This window comes from Takifugu flavidus, chromosome 3 (genome assembly GCF_003711565.1).
Source record: "Takifugu flavidus isolate HTHZ2018 chromosome 3, ASM371156v2, whole genome shotgun sequence".
NCBI classification, from domain to species: Eukaryota; Metazoa; Chordata; class Actinopteri; order Tetraodontiformes; family Tetraodontidae; genus Takifugu; species Takifugu flavidus.
In genome coordinates this window covers 9,807,240-9,832,678 of record NC_079522.1, presented here as the reverse complement: position 1 = coordinate 9,832,678, position 25,439 = coordinate 9,807,240, and the positions used below count along the sequence as shown (strand labels likewise).

The 25,439-nt window shown below is 46.8% G+C and overlaps 1 long non-coding RNA gene across 3 annotated transcripts; it reads left to right on the top strand.

Annotated features, from left to right (window-relative positions):
- Positions 1-165: 165 nt before the first annotated feature.
- LOC130523014 (uncharacterized) lies at positions 166-11,753 on the top strand. 3 transcript variants are annotated; one of them, XR_008949780.1, is made up of 3 exons: positions 166-3,957; positions 4,736-7,009; positions 10,931-11,753. It is a non-coding gene; the product is annotated as an uncharacterized LOC130523014 (long non-coding RNA). The 3 variants fall into 3 exon arrangements; XR_008949781.1 differs by lacking the exon at positions 166-3,957 and having other exon boundaries at positions 3,967-4,816; positions 6,908-7,009; XR_008949779.1 differs by lacking the exon at positions 166-3,957 and having other exon boundaries at positions 3,967-7,009.
- The last annotated feature ends 13,686 nt before the right edge of the window (positions 11,754-25,439 follow it).

The following is a 25,439-nucleotide window of genomic DNA, read 5'->3' as shown; positions in this document are numbered from 1 at the left end:
TTCCAGAGATTTGTTCATGTTTTGAGACTTCATTTATTCATATATGTTTCACCTGTCCGATGAATCAATATTTATCGATAGCTTTGTGTTTATGTATGTTTATGTGCAAATTACTGACAAATCTGTCCAAAACACACACACACACACACACACACACACACACACACACACACACACACGTTCATCTCAAGCTCCAACCATCCATGTAACTTGTATGTCAGGGCAAATCTGTCTGGCAGGAAGTGCTTTTTGATGAAGCCGTTCATAAATTTTAATCCAGCACGGCGGCTAACGTGACGTATAGACGAGCAGCTCATCCATATTTCACACGGGAGCTGCTGAGAAAACATCACCGCCACCTTTCTCCACCTTGTTGTAGCTGTCACTCGTGTGTTACTCAAATGTAAACAACTTAGAGTAGAAATGAACCCATGGCTGTAGGTAACAAGCGTAGCTAATGCTAAGATATTTTGGGTGATCTTGTTGTCTGGGATGGATAGAACAGATTCATTTCCCCTCAAAAAAAGAACAAAAAGCATAAAGTGATTAAAAATCTTTGTTTCCTGCAACTCGGAGGTGGCGGCGAGCTGATTTTCACCCTGGATGAAAATGAAACGTATTATCCAGCCATTAATTGATTGCGGAGCTGCTTTGAAATGTGGATCTCCCTGAGAATCGGGAATTAGAGCCGACTCTGAGGGCCAATTAGGTGAGTCTCTGACGCATCTCAATCAATCCCCACCATCCGCAGGTGAAATGCCAGACCAGACACACCGCCTGCCACCCTGAATGCTAACAGCGGTAATGCTAATCATGTCTGATCCGCAACGTGCAGGAGGTACAGAGGCTAACGCAGCATCGGTCCCTGCTTCTCCCCTTTATCATTACATCTGAATACCAGTGAAGAAGATAAACTGTGGGAGGAGCTAATCTTACTCCCTTTTTAATCACATGTTTTATTTGTTATTTAATGCTAATGTTATTTTATGCTAATTGTCCCCTCATAAAACAAGATTTCAAGTCTATATTTACCTTTGGCAAATATTTAAATTGTGAGCTACTAAAATTACTCAAATGATTTAAAACCATAATCATATTTTCCAGTCAAATTAATGTATATTTTAAATATGTGAAATTTAAATAAAATCACAAATCTGAAAATCTGAATTTTAAGTTTTATTCTGATACTCCTTCCACAAAAAATCACAAATAATAAATTAACTGTTTCTACATTAAAATAATGTCAAATTCTAATGTATAAGACTTCCAAATTTTAATAGGTCAAACAATAATTTTACCAAAACTGTGTCGCTTTTAATAAAAAAAAAATCCAATTTTGTCAGAAAACAATCTATTTCATAAGAAAACAAATATTTTCAAAAGCATTTTTGTTTTTGTTGTCGTTTATCGGTCGTGGGTCTGATTTTTGATGGGAAAGAGCAGATTTTGTGTTAATTATGACGCTTGCCTGTCAGATTTTAGCAGTTTGACCTCCGCCAGCGTCCGTGTGACCCCGCGTGTTTCCCACTCTGTAAACTCTGTTGTAATCCCGCCTCCAGCCAGCGTGAGTCCTAATTGAAATAATCCCTGCCGGCGAGCGCAGACCCACCGCCCGGGCCAGTTGTCCTGATGGGTCCAGTTTAACCCACCGTGTGACTCTGACCTTTCCTCGCCACTCGCTGGGACCATCTGAACCCATCCCGGCCGGGACATCTGCTGTGACGTGGGGGAGGAGCTTTGATCCGCTCGGCTGCTCCCAGAGGCCTCTGACAGGCGTTCCGGCTTCACCGTACATGTGCCGCTGCAGCCGGAACGGCAGCTGATTTTCCGTCGAAAACACGTTAAAGCTGGAAACTGCAAATTTGAAACCAAATGTGGGCCCATCTGTCGGAAAACAACAATAACAGATTAATAAAAGAGAGCCGGACGCATGTTTTCGTCCAGAACTGTTGTTATGGAGGGCGAGCGCAGACAGAAAAGGTTTTAGAGTGAGAACAGCTTTCACACATTTAAGACATTTACTGGGAATTTTAGTTTATTTCTCCGAAATTCAACAAATATGCTACAAATAAGAAGAAACACCGACAAAACCCTCAATTATTTTTTATTTTATTTTTTTAAACTTTACTGTGTTTCATCAGGCAAATATCAGGATGTTGTTCCAGGTGTTTAGCAGGATAGCATGATGCTACATACCAAAAGCTAAAGAGCTCATTTCTAGAAAACTCAAATATTTCTGCCAAAATTCTAGTTTCAGTGAATAGAATTTCACTACCTGATTTAATCCTTTTCCAATGTTAACAGTTACCCACACGGGCAAAAAGGAATATCAAGAAACTAGAAGAGAGGATCTGTGACCCTCCAGAAAACACGTGGTCAGTTTGACGGTTCGCTGATAAACAGACACGTTTTCTGCTGCTGCAGCCTTAAACAATTTGAACGTTTGTCCAGATGAATGTTCCAGTTGATTTTGCTTTTTTTTTCAGTCTCACTGCTAAAACAGAGCTTAAACATCTGCAGTGCATTTTGTGCTGCTGACACCAGGCTAATAACTTTGTGTGTGTGTGTGTGGGTGTGTGTGTGTGTGTGTGTGTGTGTGTGTGCGCGCGAGCGAGAGAGAGAGAGAGAGCACGTAGCTAAATATGAGCCAACACAAGGCGCTGAAGGGTGTCTCCAATGCTGTTACACCACCGGTCACAGCTACTAAACTGGTTGTTTATTTAATCATTTATTTATGTTTTTGTTTGATTAATCATTTATTTCAAGTCTTTCCACCTTTTGCGAACTCAACAAAGTCAGATCAGGATTAAAATCCTACCGATATTATCATCGTTGTCACCACAGGGATCCACATTTTCAGGACTTTTTGGCGTTGTTACTCGCCAGCAGGGGGCACTCTGTGGAAGGGAACCTTGGGAATTAATCCTCGTGGTTGCTAGTTGTTGCTAGTTGTTGCTAGTTGCCCTTCATCAGGTGAATATGAATTTATTGATGGAGTTTAAGCTGGGGGTTTTTTCTACAGTTTTCATAAATGTCAGTAAAGCAACTCCATAGCTCGGTTCATCAAATTCTGAAAATTTCCTCAAATTTTTGTTGTTGTTAAGGTTGTATTTGTTGTTACATGTGAAATCGGATAAAAACATCCGTTCACAGGAACTTCTACAATATTCCATCTCTATTCCTAACACTATTCCTGAGGTAATCAACACACAAGGGACTAGTTTCTCTGTGTACAGATGAGAGCAGGGGCGTAAAATATAGACGTCCTGGTGGCCACGCCCCCTTTTCCACCAGCATTGTCCGTTTCAAATTATTGATCTTTTACAAACATTTTTTCAAGGTGTCTTAATTACTCGCTAAAGAAGCGGTGCCTTGGCCGGCGGACAACACAAATAAGTCCATTTGCATGTGTGTGTTGTGAGTGTTTTGGCAGGCGTGCCGGCGCTCCAGATTGTAACCCCTATTTCTGCCTCCAAAAACCTGCCTTGGAGGAGCGTCCACGGAGGGATTAGGGATTTAGCAAGGAAGGTAAGTGTGACTACAAGCTTTGGCTCGCCATCTGCTCCCCGGCAGAGTCGAGGGCCAACCTGTGCAGCCTGCAGCAAAGACCTGGGCAACCACGCTAACGCCAGCGCGAGCCAACCTGGCGCCCACGGCCCCAATCACCGACAGGCTGCTGATTAGTCGTAAGAAGCGCTCCATATGCAGGAAAGTTTTCCCCTCCCCCGCCTCTTTATGTCTTCCTTCGTCGCATTAAATAAATATACTGGGTCTTTCTTTGCCTTCGGTCGTTGGCTCCAGCGCGTCCTGCCTCTCACCTCTGACAGAACGCCACGCCAGGAAAGAAGAAGAAGAAGAAATCAGGCCCCCCCCCCCCCCCCCCCCCCCCCTCGTTTGTCTGGCAGCGGCACCAGACAGATGACGCGAGTTTGTGGTCGTCTGATCGCTCCTGCCTGAGTACGTTCTGATTCATCGGATTATTAAAGATTTTCTGTTTTAAAGGGAAAAAGAAGCTGATATGGAAATCTGATAAAGGACTTCCCGTGTTTGCAGGGATGTTCATAGGGGGGGGGGGGGGGGGGGGGCATCAGTAGGGGCCCCACACGACAAGAGCTGCGGTTTGAGGCTCCGACGATCAACGATTCATTGGCGGAGACAAACTTTGATTTTTATCTTATTCTGGTCAAACTGTGGTTAAAACTTAATGTATCTATTATGTGCTGCTCTCTTAAGCACCAGTATCAGGATGATGTGAGGGGGTGGGCGGGGCCAGTAGATGCACATCAGGCCTTGAAAACTCTGCAGGCCCTTCAGCAAATGTAGGAAAAAGTGAACGCGGATTAATAAATGTTCTAATAGTATGTTTCCGACTTGCGGTAAAGCTAACTCGAACGTTCAGTATTTATTTCTCCATATGTGATCCTGCGTATATATATTTATGTTTACATTTATTGTACACGTCCATCTGAAGACGCCGCGACTCCCCTGGTGGAGCTGAAACGACACCGGAGGAGCAACAGAGAAAACGCACGGCCGCTCCAGTTTGATGAAGCTATTTCTCACTATTAATTATTCATATTTTATTCCAGTAATCCAATACTCAGGTGAGAGCGACGGCGCTGATAGAACGTGTAATTTCCAGGCTTAATGGCGGCGTGAGCGAGGGATTAGGAGCCTTGTATAAATCACTAATGGCCGCACAAGCTTGTATCCATCTTGCTTTTATGTTTACTAGTGTTTTATTGCGCTGCCTTGCTTCGAGGGAAACGCCGTGACCTTTCCCCGGAAACCTGACGACTGTACGAGACATGCCGAGGTAAATAAAACTGGGATGATTTCCTGATGTGTCCACACACACAGTTGATCACCGTCTTTGTGCCGCGGCGGTCCGTCTGACATGTTCAGAGATCTGATTCATGCAGATCGTGTTTGGTTGTTTTATTTTGGCGGGCAGAATTGAACCATCACTTACGTTTTGATGACTGATTCCCTCTGAAATTCTTCTTCAGCCCAACAATCAAACACTTCATGATAATAACAATTTATGGAAGGATGCGAGTTTGCTCGCGGATTATGGACGTGCTAACCGCGCAGCCCGAGGCAGCGCTCGGCCCGCCGTCATCCCTCTCAGGCTGACAGCGCGGGAGGCGCTAGCTCCGGCTGGCTCGTTTTTAACGTTGACAGCGGATCCAAACACGCTTTATACGTGTTTCTGCGTGGAAGAATTCTACTAACACTACATTTACTGCAATTCCTGCAGAGAAGCCCTGATCATGTTTGACTTTCCTTCCATAAACGCCCCTTGGTGGCCAATCGCGATGTTGTAAATTTTTGAGAAAACAATCCCAGGTCGCTCAGGTGCAGCGGAGCGTCTCTGAGCTAAGGTAAGAATAATCAACCTGGTTTAAACCTGGTTTCCGGTTGTCCAGTTTAGTTTTTATGCATTGTTCGGTTAGTGAGCATCTCTTCCACATATGAAAGCATCACCAAAGGACCAGACTGTTGTTAGAATACGTCACCTGAAAGCTAGCATAAAGAAAAAATATTATTTATTAATTTTAGTCCTGCTATGGCTCTACCAACATCTGCCTGCCTGACTATCAGGCAGTGACACTGAATCAGCTGTTAGCTTTTACAAATGCCATTTGCTCTAGTCAGAAAAGGTATATAGCCACAATGGAAAAAAGACAATAAGGCGGTAGAATATGCACACATCTTGCATGCGGTCCGTCATCCACAATGTAGGCTAAAAAAAAAAAAAATGCAAAGGTCAGACACGTTAGTCAGATTGCTCTCAACAAATTCTGAGAAGGCTCGGTGGTCACGCTAAACGTATTCCCTGCAACATAATTAGCCCTTTCAATTCCCCGTCGTGCCAGGCTAACGGGCGTCTCAAAAGGCCCCACCCCCGTTTTTTTCCTCAAAATGCCTTTCACCTCTGCTTGTTCTCCCCTCCTCAGCACTCAATCACGCGTTGCCGCCGCTGAAGCTAAACTTGCTGCAGATGCGGCCGGCTGATGCATAAATTAGTCATCAACATTAGCATTAGCTGGCGCGTGGCACCCGGTGCCAACTGCTCTCCGAACGGCCATAAAAGGTCATGTTTTGATGACTGAATGCCACACAGGCACCTTGGCTCCCTGGAGGAGGGTTCCCCAGGTGCACGTGAAAGGTTAAAAATTACCTACCCACCGCCGCCTGTCCGTGGCCAAGGAAATAATTAGGGGGGTGGGGGGTTAGGGAGCGGCGGGCTGTCAGATGACAGAGCATTACCTAATGGTCGTATCTGGGGAAGAGTCAAGCGGCCTGTCATTCTCCTGACAGGACAAATGAGCATAATGGTGGCAGGGAAATGGGTGGCTGTTCCTCCTCTTTTCCTATCAGTCAGGGAGGAGGAGTGGCGGCGGCGGCGCCTGAGCGGAATAACACAAGCATGTTAACCTTTCCATAAATCTGTTAACACGTGTTTGAGAGCTGTTTAAAACTGAGGCAGGATGATCTCTGAGGGGCAGCTGCTGCTTCCTGTTCCAGCCCTTTCAGCACGAAATCATGAAATAAACACAGAAATTTTACACATGACCTCTCAAAGAAACCTCAACCCTCGATTTCAAAAATGTTTTGTCGTCACTTGTGCCACTTAATCATTTTCCTCTTCAAAAACAAGAGGAATAAAGTTTGACAAAGTGTGTAGAATGCAGAAACAAAGTTGGTAAACTGGCATTAACAGGTCAGTTTTTGTCAACAAATGTTCTCACTCATCCAGGTCCGGGACATTTTTCCTAAGATGTTTAACCTCTTAAGTGTCATCTTCATTTCTTAATTAAGTGTTGGGAAATGCTGTGTTGTCTGTATTTTAAAACTATGTGGATGAAACTTTCCTTGTTGTTGTTCCCCTCCCCGTCGTTAGGGGGCAGTCACACGTCTAAGATACATCAGAAAAGAACCGTTGAAGAAGAGGAAGCTCAAGGCAAATCATGTGTTCTTCACAGTTTGAGTTTATCAGTTCGAGGTAAGAACAATTTCAAATGTTTTGATTTGGAATCGGTTTCTGTTTCTCCAACTCCAAAAGTCTGTTTGACCAAAAATCCAAAAACCCTGAAAACAGGATACTTTTTTAATGGCTTTAAGAAGTTCAATTAGATGAGATTCCATGTTTGATATGTCTAAATGATAAACTCTGATTACGACGGCTGCTGCTGCTAACTAATGTTCTTGTTGAAAGATTGTACAACACACACACACACACACCCCTAAACAGGGGGTTAGAATTATTTTTTAGTCGTAGGGCTTTTCTGTGAGCCTCACCGAGATGACGGTTGTTGATGGATGTAGTTACTCTCACGCTGTTTACAGAAGTTTGTTCACAGTTCAGCCGGAACTATCAAAAACAGCTGTTTTGACCTCTGACTGTATATTAATGTTGATGCTCTACAGGAAACATAAATGTATAATTGGTGCTGTACTCTGCTGCTGAAGGTCAAGGGTCAGAACAGACAGACAAGACATGTTGGTTTTCAAGTTCAAGCGTTTTATGCATGCATAGTTGGTTCATTTCAATTTTTACATTTCCTATCAGATGCAGCTTCTGGAGTTAGAATAATAGTTTCTCCTGTTTCCTGCAAGCGAATTTTAGTGGCTGTGTTCTACATATCTTACATAAACGTGAACATTTTAACATCACAGAGATAATTCCGTTATTTTTTTTGTGACTGGACACATTGATTTACTTGAGCTTCTTGTCTACATGATAAACTTGTGTGTTTAGCTGTAACATTGCGCCTACGTCCTGTTTTGTCTCTTCATTTGAAAATGCAGTACCCTTGAATCCCCAACAGGAGGCTCACATGAGTCCGTTATAAAATGTTTGCGCGTAAATGAATAGATGATTTCCATGAGATCGCTCTCAGCTGCATCGTCTGCAGGCTCATCTGAACTCCCGTCAGTATCGCACCTCAACGTGGCCTCGGAGGTGCATTTTGAGTCACGCCGCGGCGCCGTTTAATTCTTCCCGTGCTCCTTCCTGCATGCTAACACAGGGGGTCATTAACATAACAAACTTAAATGCCCTATATAAATAATATGTTGGTGGAAACACACACCGACTCAGCTGACACTGTTTAGGCAGCGCCTCCAACATCTGTTTATGAGCACTTTGCCTAATGATATCATCCGATATCATTAACGGTGGCAGCGAGCGCCGCAGCAGCAGGTGCAGCTGTTTACCACATGCACACGCACGGGAAGAGAAAAGACTTTAGCAGTCTCCTCCTGCCCACGAATTGCCAAACCGCTCATTAGGACAATTTTCCCAACAAAAAAAGCGCCCCCTATGATTTCAATCTGTATATCACCTGTAATTGTAGTTTTTAAGTCAGAGCCTGATTCCATACATTTACCGGGGGGTAAACGGCGAGCACTGAAAGCATGCCTCTTGCTTCAGCCACCAGCTGCACAGGCTGTTTTTAAACCAGAGACTTCTGTGACTCCTGGGGGAGGTGGAGGTGGTGCTTTGTTTCCTGACTCCATTTCTTCTGTTTAGATGTTGGAAATTATAGAAAATCATTGAAATTATTATTTCGAGGAGCAACAATGAGGCCACGTACTTCCTCTTCCTGACCAGCAGGCCGCGTTCTGTCTATCTTCAAAGGTTATTTTGGGCTGGGTGTGATGATGCACGGCTGTCATTAGTCAGATGGTTAGTTAGTTGCGGTGTTGTGCGACATGGTTTTGGCATTAGCATCGAAGTTGTTTATTGTATTTATGAATCCAAAACAGCCAATGTCTTTATATCGCCAAACATGGTCTCAATTAAAACCACGTTGGTTTTAATATCAGGAACAGGAACAAAACAAGAACCTCTCTGGTGACATAACCGGAAAACACAACAGTGTTTGAAAACCCCATTCCACAAACTGATCTTTTAAAGATCCCCACCCACACACTGTGTGTCTGTGTGTGTGGGGGGGGGGGGGTCTTTAAAAGATCAGATTCTTCACTCATGAAGAATGTGATCAATATAATAATTATCTTATACAGAAGAGTGGACCTAAAATGTCCCTGTTTTGTTTCCTGGTCCTGTTTATCCGTGATTTTTAAATTGTCCTCTGTTAGATAGTTAAACCAGTTTAAACCACACACAGTAATACAACAGGAAGGGAAAAAAGTAAATGTGAGAAGAAAGGGTGGTAGTTCGCTGGGGACTGGGCTGAGACAAGAAGGGTTCTTGGTTCAAGCCCCAATGCGGACAAAACAAGGAAAGCGTTTTGGTAGTTATATGTGCCAGGACACCTTCAGAGCACTGACGAGGTACCCTTCAGCAAGGTAACGAGCCCCCTCCCCCCATGCTTACATAGGGCCTTGCAATGAGTAGACAACTCATTCACCCATATGATGCTAGGATAAGCCCCGGCACTCTCCCCGTAACCCTGAAAGGGATCCAGCGGTTAAGAAAAAGGAAAAAGAATCTGAGGAAAAGTAAAAACATGCACACCAAACTCCTCCTCTTCCTCCTCCAGCTGTTTTCCAAATGTTCATTACACAAGACACAGACAGCCCCCCCTAATGCTGGCAATTCTCCCCCACAAGGAGTCTGAGCAGGACGAGATGACCTGAGGGTGGCGAGTGACCCGGGGTTGGAGGTTGGGAGAAGGCCGTGGCCTCGGGGACTCTTGGCTGAGCTCTTTCCGTCCTTCCCTCATCTGTTTGAGCCGCTCGTCTCAGAGTTTGGGGCCACGGTTGGAGACAGCAACGGCCCGGGGACAAAAAAACAAGGAATGATGAAACTCCTCTACCGCAAAGCTGCTCGGCTAACTTTGTGTCAGCGCCATGATTTTTATCTGCTGTGAAAGTGTTTCAGGCTCTTTTAGATGAGATACTTTACCAACAAGAAGACGCTTGCTTCCAAACGTCCATATTGATGATGCAAACAGTCGCCACGGAAACTGCTGTGCGTACAGCTAACGAGACAGTTTTCGGCATTTTGTGACACATTTACACAATGTATCATTTCTGTCCATCTGCGCTGTCCTACCCTCAAATTAGACAATGATCGTTTGGGTTCCCGCAAACTAGGAAAACGTAATGTTGCGAAACTACCCGACATCAGAGAAAAATCCAGAATTTTTCCAGGTTGATGTTGATTTGTCAGGAAACGACAGATCTTGAACAATATAATATCCAAACAATATCTCCTCGACTTTCGCTCAGCATTCAGTGGCGCTTCAGCCAACGGCGCCGATGCTGACGTGACCCGCCTGCAGTGATCTCCGACGGCCTTGTTTAATTAGCAGCGTGCACTTTTATACATATTCATCGGCTGCATATTTCAGTGCGATTGATGTCGTAATTGATTCAGATGGTTTTATAATTCCTGCAAAGCCGGACGAGGAATTTCAATGAGTTGGACATTTTCAGGCAAACATGGATTCTGTATCTGAGGAATCTCACTTCTGACGGTCGGCTCGTCTTCCCGTCAGGGACCGACATTTGTATCAAACTGTTGTATCGGATGTTTGTGTATTATCTGTAGTAAATTTAAACGACTGAAGAAGATGGTCCGAGTCAGAAATTTTAGTTTTATCTTAAATTCAAAAAAGTTGTGGTCAGTCCTGCATCCGTCTGCGACCCCCCCCCCCCCCACACACACACACACACACACACATCTGCCTTTGATGTTGTGCTGATTGGTGATCTCAGCAGGTGACCCCCCCCCCATCCCAATTTGTGTTCAATAATTGACTTGTGGACGACGCGGATGCATCATATGTTCAGATTAGACCCCACCCCCACCCCCCCAACATGGAGTGTTTCCCTCCTCATTGCTTTTTTTGTTTTATTCATCACATTCTTGTCATTCTTTTTGGAAATATTAACGAGCCGTTTGTTCCCTGGCAGTTTTGCTGTCCTTAATCTTTGATATTTCTCCTGTCAGTCCAAGGTCATGACGGGACCCTATGCTACGCTCAGCCCCCCTGCTGCCACACTCTGTCTAACCATGGTGACCATAAATAAATGATGGGATGGACAAAGATAATCGGCGCAATGGCCTCCAGCCGCCGTCGTCTTCTTAGATGCTCAAACTTTGATGCTCTGATGGCGGAACAAAGTTTTTCCTCTTTCCTCTTTAAAAATTCCCCTTAAACTCGTCTGGCCGGCAGAAGAAAAAAAGAAAATGAAGTGTTGGATCAGAGATGAGAGGACTGAGTCAGATCATCAGAGGGTTCATTGAAGGTGAAGCGGAGTCGACGTGGACAAGAGGGACATTTTAGGACAGACGAAGAAGACGAAGAAATCAAATATGAAGAAAAACATATAAATTCACAAGTCTGGTGAAGAGTGAAAGAACTGTTCTAATGATGCCCCACCCTCACACGTCAAAAAAAATCATCTTCGGATTTCATCAGAATTTTGTTCTTGGAAAAAAAAAAAACTTGTTTCAGTCACATGACCCAAAAAGTTGTTTTTTTAACATTAGGGTGAAGGGTGACGATGACAGAATGAGGATGTGTGTGTCTTCAATTCCATGGAAACTATAATAGAAATCTTGTTTGTGCTTCATGTAATTTCTTTCTCTCCAGCTAAATCAGAACACAATGTTAGCATTTTTATATTCGGTCTCATTTTAATGATCATTTACTTCATTTCATTTAAAGCTCAAAGACATTTCCTGAAGCCATAATTTTATACATTTCGTGTATGAGAAACATTAAGACTGTATGAACATTTTAAGTGCAATACGTGAAATTTAAGTCTGAGGTGTTTTTCTTCATTATTATTGTTATTTGTGAAAAAAGCCAGAGTAGCATCAGGGCACATTAGCGACTCTCCACTCACTCCAGCTCTCCTCCTCTTCCTCCTCCTCATTTTGGTTCTTCTTCTTGTTCTCCACATGCCAACAGATCCTAATTGCTCCCCACACTCGTTTTCTTCCTACTGATGGCGCGCTTCGGGCCACCAAATTCTTTGTGTGCTAATTAGGCACGCAACCGTGGTGGATACACTCCTGACAGGTGCTGCTGGCCTGCCGGGGTCACACACACGCACACATACACATGGATAGAGAGGTGCTCCTGCTACCAGCATTAAAAATAAATGGAAAGAGGAGAATAACGAGACGTGTTAATTTCGAGCCTCCATCTGTTATTGCATAAGCACTGCCAACAACGCTGCTTCTCTGGAAGAACGGCAGAAAGACGAGGACGCAGAGCTGAAGCCGCCATCACCAAACTTCCTTCATGAAAGACAAATTCCTCCGAGAGGAAGAACTCAGCGGAAATCATCCCGATTCATGGAAGTTCTTCTTCCAAAACTACGTACACTTGCTGTCAAATCACCAAAAATAAGGTTTCAGAGTCTCCGGAGAGCTCGATCACAGACATACAGAACCAAACTGTACTTAATAACCTCAGGTATTATGATGGTCAATGACTTCAGCCATCTTGTATCATCATCAGTTTTATCTAAACTATTAAATATCCAATGTGGTTAAATAGGAGCAGGTTGCTGCTTTGAGAGCTGCTGATTGTTCTGAAAACTCTGATATAAATAAAGTTGGACGGTGGCGTGTCGCTCCAAACCGTCATACAAAAGAACACGCGCTGCCATTTTGCAACCGTGATGTTCTTTGGACTCCAAAAAACGGAGCCACAGTCCAGCGTTCCAGCCAGAAAAACGGCTCCAGTTTTCCGTTTGGCAACTGAAGGACAAAACAATTGTTGTGAATCAGATGAAGTTGCCTAAAAGTAAGAAACTGACAGCTGGAGGAACCTAGTTCCTGACCTTCTGTTGGATCCAGGATCATTTACGTTGCCATCTGCTTTATTGAGAATTGAAGGATTCCCAAAATCTGTCCCTGAGGCCCAACTGTTGACACCTTCAGTGATATTTCAGAGTTGAAAGAATGAGCTCCGGTTTTTCCTAAAGGCCGACGCTTCCCAGTGACCTCGTCCTAACAAGGTGATGCAACGACGACCTGTTTGTCATCTTGCAAAAACCCTGAGAAAGGGGTGCCGGCCTCCTGAAAGGGCGAGCGCGGGGGTCACGTTGGAGGCGTGTTGATGTCTGGAGCAGGTGTTGACAGAGGTGAAGGTCGGGAATCACGAGTTCTGGGTGGAGAGACATGGGGAGAGGCGGGAAACCGTCGTTGGAACGGCGTGGCCATGAGGAAATGCCGTTATTGAGGCGTTTCCTCACAACCGTGGGTCTTCACAGCACTTCGCCGTGGACCTGCGAGTCGAGCTGCAGGGCAGAAACTCAACATCGCTGCTCTGCCTCTGCCTGCAAACACCCCCTCTTGATTGTTCAGTAATTTTTCGTGGACATCGTACCTGCGCCTCACTGAGTGAACTTCTGAGGCTGAGGTGCAATTAAGCCCCCGGGAGCACCGACACCTTTTTAAACAGCGAGGAGGTTGTCAGGTAAATACCTTTATAGCGCACGAGGTAACGAGCAAAGGGTGACGGCGAGAAGGCTCGCGGGGAGCAATTTCCTATTTATTTGCCTGCTGATTTGACCTCTCCTGACAAGGTTCCAGGGCTCATTACCAGATCTGTCCTGCTCTCTAATCGAGGCCCATTACAGATGTTCAGCAGGCTGGAAGTGCCAGATGTGGGCGAAGGTTTGGAATTTCACGGGTAAGCGGCTCAGATGTTTGCTGAAGTCGGAAATCGTGTGTTTCTGATCCGCACTCGCTGCTTTAATGAGCATCTCTTTGCAGAGTGCAGAGCAGAGGTGTGATTTTTTTTTTTCACAGATGAAAACCTTCATGGTTTCTGCAGCACTTAAAAAGGAGAACACGACTTATCGGGTTCAGTTCAGAATCAGGTTTGCTAATGACGTGAAATAACACGCTAGCGAGCAAAGGGTTACAACACATTATACACACTTTACTTTTGAGGCGCAAATCATGTATTTCAACGGAACAGATGCGGGAACAGATCCCAGAGTCTCAACTGGAGGAACTTGGAGTGAAAATCTTGCAGCAGAAAGAGTTGGTTCGGGTCAGAACCGGCATGAACGGACCAAACTCTGATCTCTACACATGATCGAGTCGCGCCGCTTTTTGTATTTAACGATATCACAGGAGCGAGATGGAAATATCTGACCTTCTGCGTGGAAGCCAGTGTTTTTCCACGTCGCTTAAACTCTCCCCGTCCCGCTGATGTTCGTCGGCGTCTCTGACCTTTATTCGGCGTCATATACACTGTCGTCGTTAGCCGTTGGTGCACGTAGATGCCAGTCAGTGTTTTCCAGCTGACTGTGCTGTCACACAGCTTTCCTCCCAACCATGCGCACCTCCGTGTCTCTTTTCCACGCTCGCAGGCCTCCATGCATTATTCACAGCCAAATTAAAGGCGCCCGGGCCGGGAGCTGCATGTTAAGGCAGCTGAATGGAGAAGGTGCCGTCACAACAGCTGAAAGTGTCTGTCACACACTTCTAAGTTTCCCTTTTTCCCAGAGTTCCTCGGCAGTGCAGCTGCCTAAATGAGAGGGATTAAGCTAACTCCCCGCTCAGAGGAAGAGCAGGTCCTGGATTAGAGCGCTGGCCCTGGACACAGAGACCATTCAAGCAGGGGCGGCAGCGAGGAGGCGACGGTGCAGGAGCTGCTCCACAAATACGCTGACAAGTGTGACAACACGTCTGCAACAAAGAGGAGAACAAGCTGCTTTCAATGCTTTCCTTCTTCCACCATCCTTTACTTCCCGAGTTAGTGATACTGAGAAATCAGACACACGTGAAGTGAGCTGGCGTGAATATACATCATTAAAATTCAGCATGTTGCTCGACCAACCAAGAGAATGCAGGAGCACAAATACGAGATTCGGAAGATTTACCTGCTTTTCCTGACTTTAAAGGTAGATTTTCAGCCTCTCTGTTGCTGTTTGAGTTATTTATTGGCAGGTTTTATCTTCAGGCTCTTCTGCCAACAGCAAACAGCTTCAGAACCTGACCGACATTACTTGTTCAGTGGAAAATAATAATAATTTAGCCTAAAAAGACGACAGTGCCCCCATCACGTCCTGTTTAACTTGTAGGGCTGGTTCTGATCAGGTTTAAGGAAAGACTGAAATGATGTCAGAGGTGGTTTAAGTCGTCTTCAGGTCTGAGATTCGAGTTCACCTGGTGCCGCCGGAGCTGAACGTTTCTGCCTCAGCCGGAGAAAACGGAGAAGAAGAAAAAAAACGGGACAGGATAGAGGAGAGAACAGGTGGTGGAACAGTGTGAGAAACGAAGGAGAAAAACAAGAGACACCTGCTTGTGAAACCCAACCTGGTCCCACCATCACATTCCAGCAGAGTTCAGCCAACTGTTCCAGGGGAGTGGGGGGGGGGCAGAGAATCAACCTCTGATAAAATGTGTCCGCCAGAACTGGCAGAGTGGGGAGTTCATATGACCTTCAGCGACCTTTAGATGGTGAAGCTCAACCATGGTGTTTGGCCCCGCCCACCCATAGGTACGCCCAGGAACTGTTGCGTGGGAAAGGGACCATGAGGACCGACGCCTGATGGTGGAGAAGGACGTTTGGAGGATGCCGGTGTCACGTTCCCAAAGATCAGGCGTGCGTCCTCGGAGCTGCTGGCATCAACCTGAGTGAATAATTAACGCCATCTGATATCCTGCGTCTTGTGCGGCTGCAGGGATGAGAACCGGGCCTCGATCACGTCAGCTCCGTGACATCGAATCGACCGTGACGCCACGCAAACCGCCGCTGACGGGTGCCTTTTTGTCCCGTGCAGTCAGGCCGCCACGTCCGGCCCCTGGACGAGCGTAATCGCCCCGACAGGTGACACATCCGTGGAAACCAGAAGATGATGGCACAGACTGCCTGGATCATGTGACCAGCACCTCACATGCCGCCTCCGAGCGCCTGACGAGTTCGACTGTGACGTCTGAGAAACAAAAACAGGGTTCGTTATTAATCAGAGGGACGATACGGAAAGTTTAACGTGTGTTGAGATGATTCGCTGGAATCATCGTTAGCTATTAGCTATGACTGGTTACCTTGACAACAACTTCAGGATGTTGGCTCTTTAGCAGAGGAACCCGTTGATTTTTAACAAATTTTGTAATGACACATTTTTATTTCTGAATTTTGAATTTCCCAAAAACTTTTCGGGGAGAAACTTCTGACCCAGTTAGCCATGGGGGGAAAAAAAGACGCCCATTGTTGTTTTTTAGCGGTAAATAATGCGGCTTCCAGCGGCGAGCTGTTGGCCGGTCCCCCTCGTTATTTATTAGCGCTCGATGAGCGTTGTCGAACCCAATCTGGGAATCCCGACTTCTGAGCCGGCGAAGCTCTATTCTCCTTTTAAACGAAGCGAAAGTGCCCGGGGCTGGAGGAGGAGGCGCGGCTTAGCCGGAGCCCAGGGAAGAGGGATCAGTTCAGAGCCGTCCATTGTCACTTTTCATCAGCGGGGCGGCAGCGGGGGGCCTGTAATGTACTCCCCGCATGAGTGTTTTCTGTTGGGCTGCTGTCACTGAGCAGACACATAAGTACTCGCCGTGTTTCTCCGGCACACACGGCGAGCGCGCCGCGGCCTCTGCGGGCCCACACTCTTCCTCCCTCTATCTTTATCTGCTGGTAAATGTTGACAGACCGCTGGACCTTGATGTCGGACTGTGACAGGCTTCGCTGTTTGTGAAGAGAATAAAGAGGAAACAAAAGGGGGGCCTCTGGTGGGCTGGTTAACCACCCCGGCTGCTCGGACCTCTAAGGCTCCGCCGCGGCAGCGAGCGCTCGACTGTGCCCCCGGCTCGGGGCAGGGCTCGCACGCCATCAGGGAAGCGTCTGAGGGGCTTTCACGTCTCAAACCCGGCTGCACCGTCCAAATTAATGAGGGGAGTGTCGGCGTTTCAGAGCCGAGGGCCGTGACGGGCGAGGCCCCGGAACGGGCCGGAACACGCCGGCGCTCGGGCAGAGGAAAGCTGCAGGGACGCTGGCCCAGTTCAGGCTGCAGTTTGAAACTTTAAATGCAGCATTTGCAAACTTTTGGTCAAACACGGCGTCTTTAACGAATCCGAGAGACTCCTGCTGTTCCAGTCAGGTGTCGGCCGATACCTCAATCACGTTTCTGCTCTTTCGCCTTTACTCAGGACAGCGCTAGCAGGTTAGCTCGGCGGCGCAGGCAGATGAATCTCCCTCGTCACGCCTGAATGTTGCTGGTCACCATTTCTGAAGGTCTGAAACTAAAACTCTTGAGGAGACATTTTGTTTGAGACATGTTGTTTGAGAGTCAGGTAATTTCAGAGGCAATTTAAATGAAATGTACAGTGACGACTCCTGACCCCATAAACCCGCTCTCGTAAAAGTGCGCAGGTCTTTAGCTGAGCTCATCGCTTCTTCATCCTGAAGGAAGCTGCTTTTCTCTCCTCATCCAGGCCTTTATTCCCCCCCACACCCTCCTTTACCCTCTCCATCTCAGGGAATTCACTTCAGTTTAATTGTTTGACAGTCTTTTCCTGCCGTTATGCCGAAGGTGCCGGGGATTTTTTTTCCTCCTTTTTTGAGGCATTAATAACATTCCGCTCCACTGATTCCCCGGGGCACAACCTCATTATGGCTTATAGGCAGAAAAAATAAACTGAGTGTAGCGCCTGGCAGCTTTCTTCCCTTTTTTTGTGAGAAATGAGGAGCTGTTGGAAAGTGGCTGCTTTCAGACAGACTTCTTGTTACTAACTAAAACACATGTCCAGGGTGTTATCTGTTTCCATGACAGGAAGTGGCTGCTGTTGAGGCCAGCCTGCACTGGGTGGCAGCACGTCAGGAGAGAGGAGCTGGCTGCCGCTTTCAGCCCGTAAAATAAGCGCGTTTAAAAAGAGAAGATGTAAAAGTCCAATACAAACCAGCCAGGTCCAACTGTTCGAGTGTTTTTCGGTGATATTATCACTAAAATATGGTGTTTAATAATCACTGAAAACAGAGAAATTCCTCCTGTAAGATTAGCAAACTACATGAAAGTAGGAGTAAGCTCGCTGTGCGTAATGGTGTGTGGTTTTTTAGCAGCTTTATCGGCAACATTTCGGTCTTCTTTTTCAAACGTAACCATTGAATTTTCATTTCATGTGGACTCACTGCCCACCGTTTTGCACTACATTGGCCAACACCGGCCTTTAGCTAGCCATGGTAAATGTTAGCGTGCACCATGATGTTTTTACCCAGCTGCAGTGACCATAAACAGAGGGCCTGATGTTATGATGCTAATCTTCAGTGTGGAACAACCTTTATTTTTCAGATGAATTGATATTCAGTTTTATATGCATTTCCTTCCTACGTCGAAGTCATAATTAATATCCCAACCAGAACAGAAGGGCACCTTCTCTGAACCGCTGCCTGCAGGACTTTGGTGAACCTTCAGTCAAGTTGAGCTGAGCGGCGTGATTGGCGTATCTTCGCCCGAGGCCAAACAAAAAAGCACCATTAATATTTTCATCTCCTGCACTTTAATCAAACTGGAATCCAGCCAGTCGTCTGCTGCCGGACACCCAACGAGTCGGCAGGCAGAGGTGAGAGTTGCTCGCCAACAGCATTTCGGGCAACGGGAGGTCGAGACGCAGGCTCCGTCCTGATTGACACCGAGCACTTATGTGCCCACTCACCACTCCAAAGGCCAAACGTGTGTCTGAGTTTCACAACTTTCCCGGCTTCACCTTCCTGACCTCCTCTTTAGAGAATCAGCTGACACTCGTTGACCCCCGTGCACGTTCTCCTGGCATCTCGCGTCTTCTGAAAGTAGAAGCGTTCTCACCGCATCAATGAAAGAAACATCAGAAAGAAACAACGAATGCCCTTTGACCTTCCTCACTGGGGCATCGTCTGTCGCCACCGTTGGATGGAATTCCCAAGTGTTAGGTAATCAGGAAAAGGTTGAATGTAGCTGTAACTTAAATCTGATAGAGTCAGATTCGGTATTTTATACTGCCCTAGCTGGTCATAATAAAATCATGCTAAAGTTAGCATGCTAACAGCTAACTTCTTCCACTTTTCCTCCTGTCTGTGGGAACAGTTGATGTTTAGCCGAACGCGCTAATCTCAGTGGCTGCTGCACATCACACCAGATCCCTGATGTGGAGAAAAAAAACACACGTGAAATGAAATTTATTTATCCAAAAGTGAAACATATGTATCTGCACACCTCTAGCGCCGTTGTTGTCATGCCTGCGCTAACTGGAACCGACAGTTCCGATGCGGTTTCTGCCTGAACGCTCACGCTGACAGAACCTCCCGTATAAAGCCCATTTATCATAAAGACTCCGCGTGAGTCTTGCCCCTCCGGCCGCCGGGCTCCGCTCTTTCGGATTTGAAATGTAGCGTCTGTTTATTTTGTTGCACTCGATTTATATTAATTCTGTAAATGAAGGATTTGGTTTGAGTGGAGGCATCAATACGGCTTCAATCAGGGAGTGCCCGGCGAGGTCTGCATCAAATCGTGCTAATGTGCCTTCGGGAACGTCAGTCTTATTGAGTGAGGGGTCGTAATTAAAGGCAGGTTTGCGTCGATGAATCTGGGTTATTTAGCCGTGCGGCTAATTTTTCGGACGATGTTTTACATAATCCTTTAAAATGCAGGAGAAATGACGGGCTCCAAAATAAATGAATGGAAAAGCTAATGGACATGTTGATGGCATTTCAGTAAATCTAATAAGAATTGATCCCCTCCCCCACCCCCCCGTGCTTTACATGTGTAATGAACCTGCTTGAGCATTGATCAAAAACAAAAATTGGGCGAGTAAATCTGCTTAAAGAGCCCCGTCTGCCTGGCTTTTGTCCTGGCAGCGGCCTGGACGGCACTTACAGAGGTGCTATATGTCTCTTAAATGACTGCGGCGCCCCGATTTTCCCTCCGGTTTGCGGGCATTAGCCGAAAGTTTTTCCCGCAAATATTTAATCCTCGTTATGACTGACAATGTTGTCAGACCTCCAGATGGGTTTTATGCTGTTATTACAAGCGCTCCTCCGTCCATGGCACTCTGGATTATTCAAGATTATGTTGTAATCCCTTTAATCCTCATTGCATTAAGATTTCAGTCAAAATACAGCAACAGTAAAGCAGCCCTCAGAAGCAGCGAGGTCTTAAGCAGGCGTCACCGTTTGGACCTTCATTTCTTCCCTTTCACTCTTTATTTATTACCCCGTCTCTCGCTCTTGCGGTCAATAAAACCAACGCCGCCTTCGCTTTTTTTCTCTGAAGCGTCGATGAGTTCTGATTTAGTCCGAGCGGCGAAACCTTTTCTGGGGCAGAGCGAACCGGTTCCTTCAGCTCCGACCGGAGCTCTGATGCTGCAAATTCACATTAAAAGCTTTAATATTCACCCCAAAGTGATTGAAAACTAGCTAAAGTGTGTGGCGGCGCGTGACAAATATGTTCATTGGGTCATATTTGATCTTATTTTTTTAGATTTTAGTTTCCTGCACTAAAACCTGCAAATTCATTTCTCATTTATTAGCTGAGATGTTTTTCCCAACATCATTTTTTGCATCCGCACTGGGAAAAGAGCAGCGGCGCTTCCTCCTCTCTGTCTGCTCTGACATGTTTTCCCGGGACAGAAGAGCTCGGAGGCCTGAGCCGAGGAGCCTGATCAGGTCTGAGGGAGCTTTTTCACGTCCTGATCACTGATCCTCACCAAGCAGCAGAAGAAAAACACTCGTGCCTCCTGGAGATGTTCCGGCTTTTTGCTTGATCTGGAAGAAACTTGACGATTTTATTGCTTTGTGTCTTTTGGAGGGGGTGGAGAGGGGGTGGGCGGGGGGGGTCGGACGCTCCGAGGTGAAGGGAGAGGCGGGTGGTTTGTCGGTGCTGCGGCTCTGAACTTCAAACTCTGTCAGATCTCCGACTCGCCTCAGAGTCAAACTTCAGACCCGATGATGTTCCTGATCCTCTTCTTGTTCTTCTGTCTCCATGTGTGTTCACGTCGTGGGGGAGGGAGGGAGGGGGGGCAGAGATTTTCATTTATTTCCTGTCAAATATAATTTGGAGGAAAGGCGGGAACATCTGGACCAGAACCCCCATCAGGAAAGTGGTCAGAAATATGGGAATTCCATTTCCATGATCTAACATTAAAGGGTTTTTACCCATAGAAACACTTTGAAATGCTTTTTTTCCCCAGTTTTATGGGAAAAGACACGGACACAAAAGTGTTAAGTCAAGTTTATCGAGATCCAAGCGTCATACACTTACAAAATAACGTGAAAATCTATATAATCCGTGCATGTGTGTATACGCAGGTCGCCGGGCTCACGACCACCGACGAGGACCCGACAGGATGCCCCAAAGTTTTCACGTTGTGGAGCCGCACCATGGTGAGTGGAAGTAGGTTAGCCTTTGCTTTTAGGACATGGATCTGACCCCTGACCCTGGCTCTGGTCCTGCACCCACACCCCCCCAGCACCAGCAGCCTCCCCCCTCCACAGAGGAGCCCTCCAGGACCAGGCTGCTGGTGTCAGAGTGCACCGTCTGCCCGGAGATGCTTTCACATCGTGGCAACACTCAAACCCTCCTCGCCATCCCGACGCCGACCCCACAGACGTGTTCTGGTCCCTGGAGCCGCGTCTGCGTAACGGGCGATCATCGTCACCGGGCTGAGAGGATCCGACCTCGGCTGAGTCAAAGCCTTCGGACGACCCCGCGTCACGTTGACAAAAACGGCAACGGCGGTCGGAGTTCTGTGGGCTCAAAGTGACACCGAGACCGAGACTGTTTGTGTCCCCCGTGCGTCCAGCGGTCAACGCCGTTGCCTTCAGTGAACTTCGGACGCGTCGCGAGTTGGAGTCGGGCCTCCTCCAGGAAGGCCACGTGCGACCGTGTTAGCCGTAACCACGGAAACACAACATCCGACGGCGGTTTCCGACGGACGTCCTGGGCTGAAATCTTTCGATCCTGGACGTTGGAGATCTCCAGGAGGAGATGTTTTGGCGCCAGGCGGATGGGGTGGGAGATGGGGCGGTGGGCAGGGGCTGTCAGCTGCGCTGCGCGAGGTGGCGAGGGCGCACGCCGCCGTTAATCTCCTGGAGCGGCGGCGCAGCCTCCATATGCAACTTTAATTTGTGCACTTCAGACGGGCGCGGGGATAAAGATAACGTCTGAAGATCTCTTTTCATGTCAGCTGTGCCGGAGCAGATCCGACGCATCTGGAAAACGGAGGCAATTTTCCCGCCATTGTCTCACGTTAACGAGATAAACACTTCCCGTCAATCCAAATACAAATTTAATGGGGACAAACTGGGCTGAGCCGCCAGCCGCTGTGGATGCCTTCAGGATCCGGAGCGTTCCAATGGCACCTCGGCGCTGGATCACATGACCGTTTTTATGGATGAACAGTTTATTCCTCTGGCTGGACTCGCACCAGCAGCCCTCTGTAAAATATACGAGCGTGGCGTCCGTCCAAGCGTCTGCGGCCTTCGTGTTTATTTGTACGGCGCTGCAGGTTGGTGCGGAGGTGCTTCCAGTGGATCCAGCTGAGCCGTGTAAACACTGGACCTCGGGGAAAGTGGCCATTCTGCCATTTTCCTGTCCATTGTTTTGAAGACACAGTCGAGCTCTTGGCGGCCTCTCACGGCTCTCCTGAGCGCTCTGTATACTCCGATTGACAAAATATTTCTGTGTTATGGCGTGTGTGTATACAGGGACGCTTATAAACCACAGAAGAAGAGCGAGGCGCTGGCCGGGATCAGGGCGTCCGTTCCATACAAGTGGACGGCTGAAGAATCGGAGACCACCAGTGATTTCCTCCGTTAGCGATGGAAGCTAATCAAAACATTGGGGAGAGTGTTGCACGTTAGCACGTTGGATGGATGAGTTCTCCAGGCTGGGATCGTCTGCTGCTCCTGTCAGGACGGGAAATCGGAAAAACTGGAAAATCCCAGTTCAGGAGAGAGAAACTTCATGATCAAAGAAAACACTGAAGTTTCTGAAGGATTTTAATACTGATGGTTTACAACAAGCCCTCATCCACCCATCCATCCATCCATCCATCCATCCATCCATCCATCCATCCATCATCCATCCATCCATCTAACCATCATCCATCCAACCATCATCCATCCACCATCCATCCATCCATCCAGCCATCCTTCCATCATCCATCCAACCATCATCCATCCATCATCCATCCATCCATCCATCCACCATCATCCATCCACCATCATCCATCCACCATCATCCATCCATCCATCCATCCATCCATCCATCCTTCCATCATCCATCCAACCATCATCCATCCACCCATCATCCATCCATCCAGCCATCCTTCCATCATCCATCCAACCATCATCCATCCTCCATCCATCCATCCTTCCATCATCCATCCAACCATCATCCATCCATCCATCATCCATCCATCATCCATCATCCATCATCCATCTATCCATCATCCATCCATCCAATCATCATCCATCCATCCATCCATCCAACCACCCACCATCCATCCATCCATCCATCCTTCTATCCATCACCCATCCATTCATCATCCATCCAACCATCATCCATCCACCATCCATCAGCCATCCAACCTTTCATCCATCCTCCATCATTCATCCAACCTTCCATCCATCATCAACCCAGTTATCCAGCCATCTATCCATCCAACCATCTAGCCATCATCCATTCATCATCCATCCAACCTTTCATCCATCATCCATCCAACCTTTCATCCATCATCCATCCAGGTTATCCAGCCATCTTTCCACCAAACCTTCTATCCATCATTCATCCAGTAAACCAGCCATCTGTTTATCCAATGGATGGATGGATGAAAGGACGGCTGAATTAATCTCCTGGCTCAGAGGTAAAGGTGGATCGTGGGAAGAGCTGATTCTGGGGTCAGTTGGTCCAGGTCAGCTTCAGCGGGACAGCAGGATTTATGGAGGTGGGTCTTACAAAATACACCTCTTTTGCAATGTAAACAGGATTTGTGTCTAAACTGTGTACACAGACGGGAAAGTTCAGCTGGAGAGCGTCAGGTCTGAGCTCACTGATGTGGCGAACAGCATGGATGTGCACATCACTCACGCAGGCCCCAAAGTAAATACACCGCCGGCCATTTCTCCGAGGTAACAATTGAGGTTGTGTATGATATGATGGAAACGCACAAGTGCCCCCCTCCATCCCATTAAATGCTACTTTAAATATTTAGATTTCTTTTTGGTGTAAACGGAACAGAAAGTTTCATAGCTCAGGCATTGTTTGGAAGGCGCTGGCGTTATAAATGAGACCTCGGTGACAGGTGGCCACGCAAAAATGAAGAGCGTAAAACGAAGAGGTAAACAGAGGCCCGAACAATGCTGCGGACCGCCGGCGCCGCCGTTTCATTCCTTCTGTCGGATTGAAGGAGCGGCCCACACCGACGGACATACTTCGAATTCCTCGATATAACATATAGAAATATGACGTAGGTTCCTCCTCAAGGCCATGAGGGTTAGTGTAGAAGAGTAGATGATTTGTGGGTACAACCAATTTCAAAATGTACCGGAGTATTAACATTAGCATAAATCCGATCAGAAACCCATTAAATCTGTATATTTAAAGTAAAGATCAACATCTTGACATGTTTCCGGGCTGCCTGGAAAACTCTGAAAACTTCTGAAAATCTCCAATCAATGAGAGGCTTCTTGATAATTACTTCATTAGCAGCACAGCGAGCACGTGGAGGGCGCTGACGACTCGTCAGAGAGTCGATTTAAAAGGAGAAGGCGTGATGTAAACATGGCGTGATTGGGTTAGGGAGAGATGAGCGAGCGTTCAAAGCCACTTCATTTGGTGAACGTGTCAGGGCTTTGAAAAGGAGGAGGACGGTGTCGGCTTAAATATGATGGGACGCGTCCAAGAGCCAAAGAGCCACCATTTACGGTCCACACACACACACACACACACACACACACACACACACACACACACACACACATACAAAAGAATCTCTTTCATCAGTTTCTCTTGAATTCTGTTTAAAATTAGTTGAATAAGCTCGCAGAGGGTTTGATGTGACGGGATAATCGGCCTTCAAAATAAAAAAATAACCTCATCGAGGGGGGAATTCGGAACTTTTCTCCTGACTTGACGAGGTGTAACGTCAGTTATTGATTGATCGGCGCTTTGGCGTCTCAGTGTCAGGCATCATTGACATTCTCTCGTCTTACGATGGAGCGAACTTGGATCTTTTTACCCGCGAGGTGCCGGGAACTCCTCCTCCTCCTCCTCTTCATCTTCTCCTTTTCTGGGAAGAAGTCGTAACAGATCTACCGATGGGTCAGTCCTTCCTTTGGCCATCACCTTCCACTGTAAAGGCAATTGATCACCTTGCTGGCCCCTCCCCCACAATGTAGGGCGTGAATTTATGTTGCATTTTTTTAGAGGCCTAAAAACTGTGAAAGAAAATATTCAGTAAAAAATATTTTCTAAATGTTTAACTATGCCATGGTTGTTATAAATGTTAAAATAACGAAATCAAT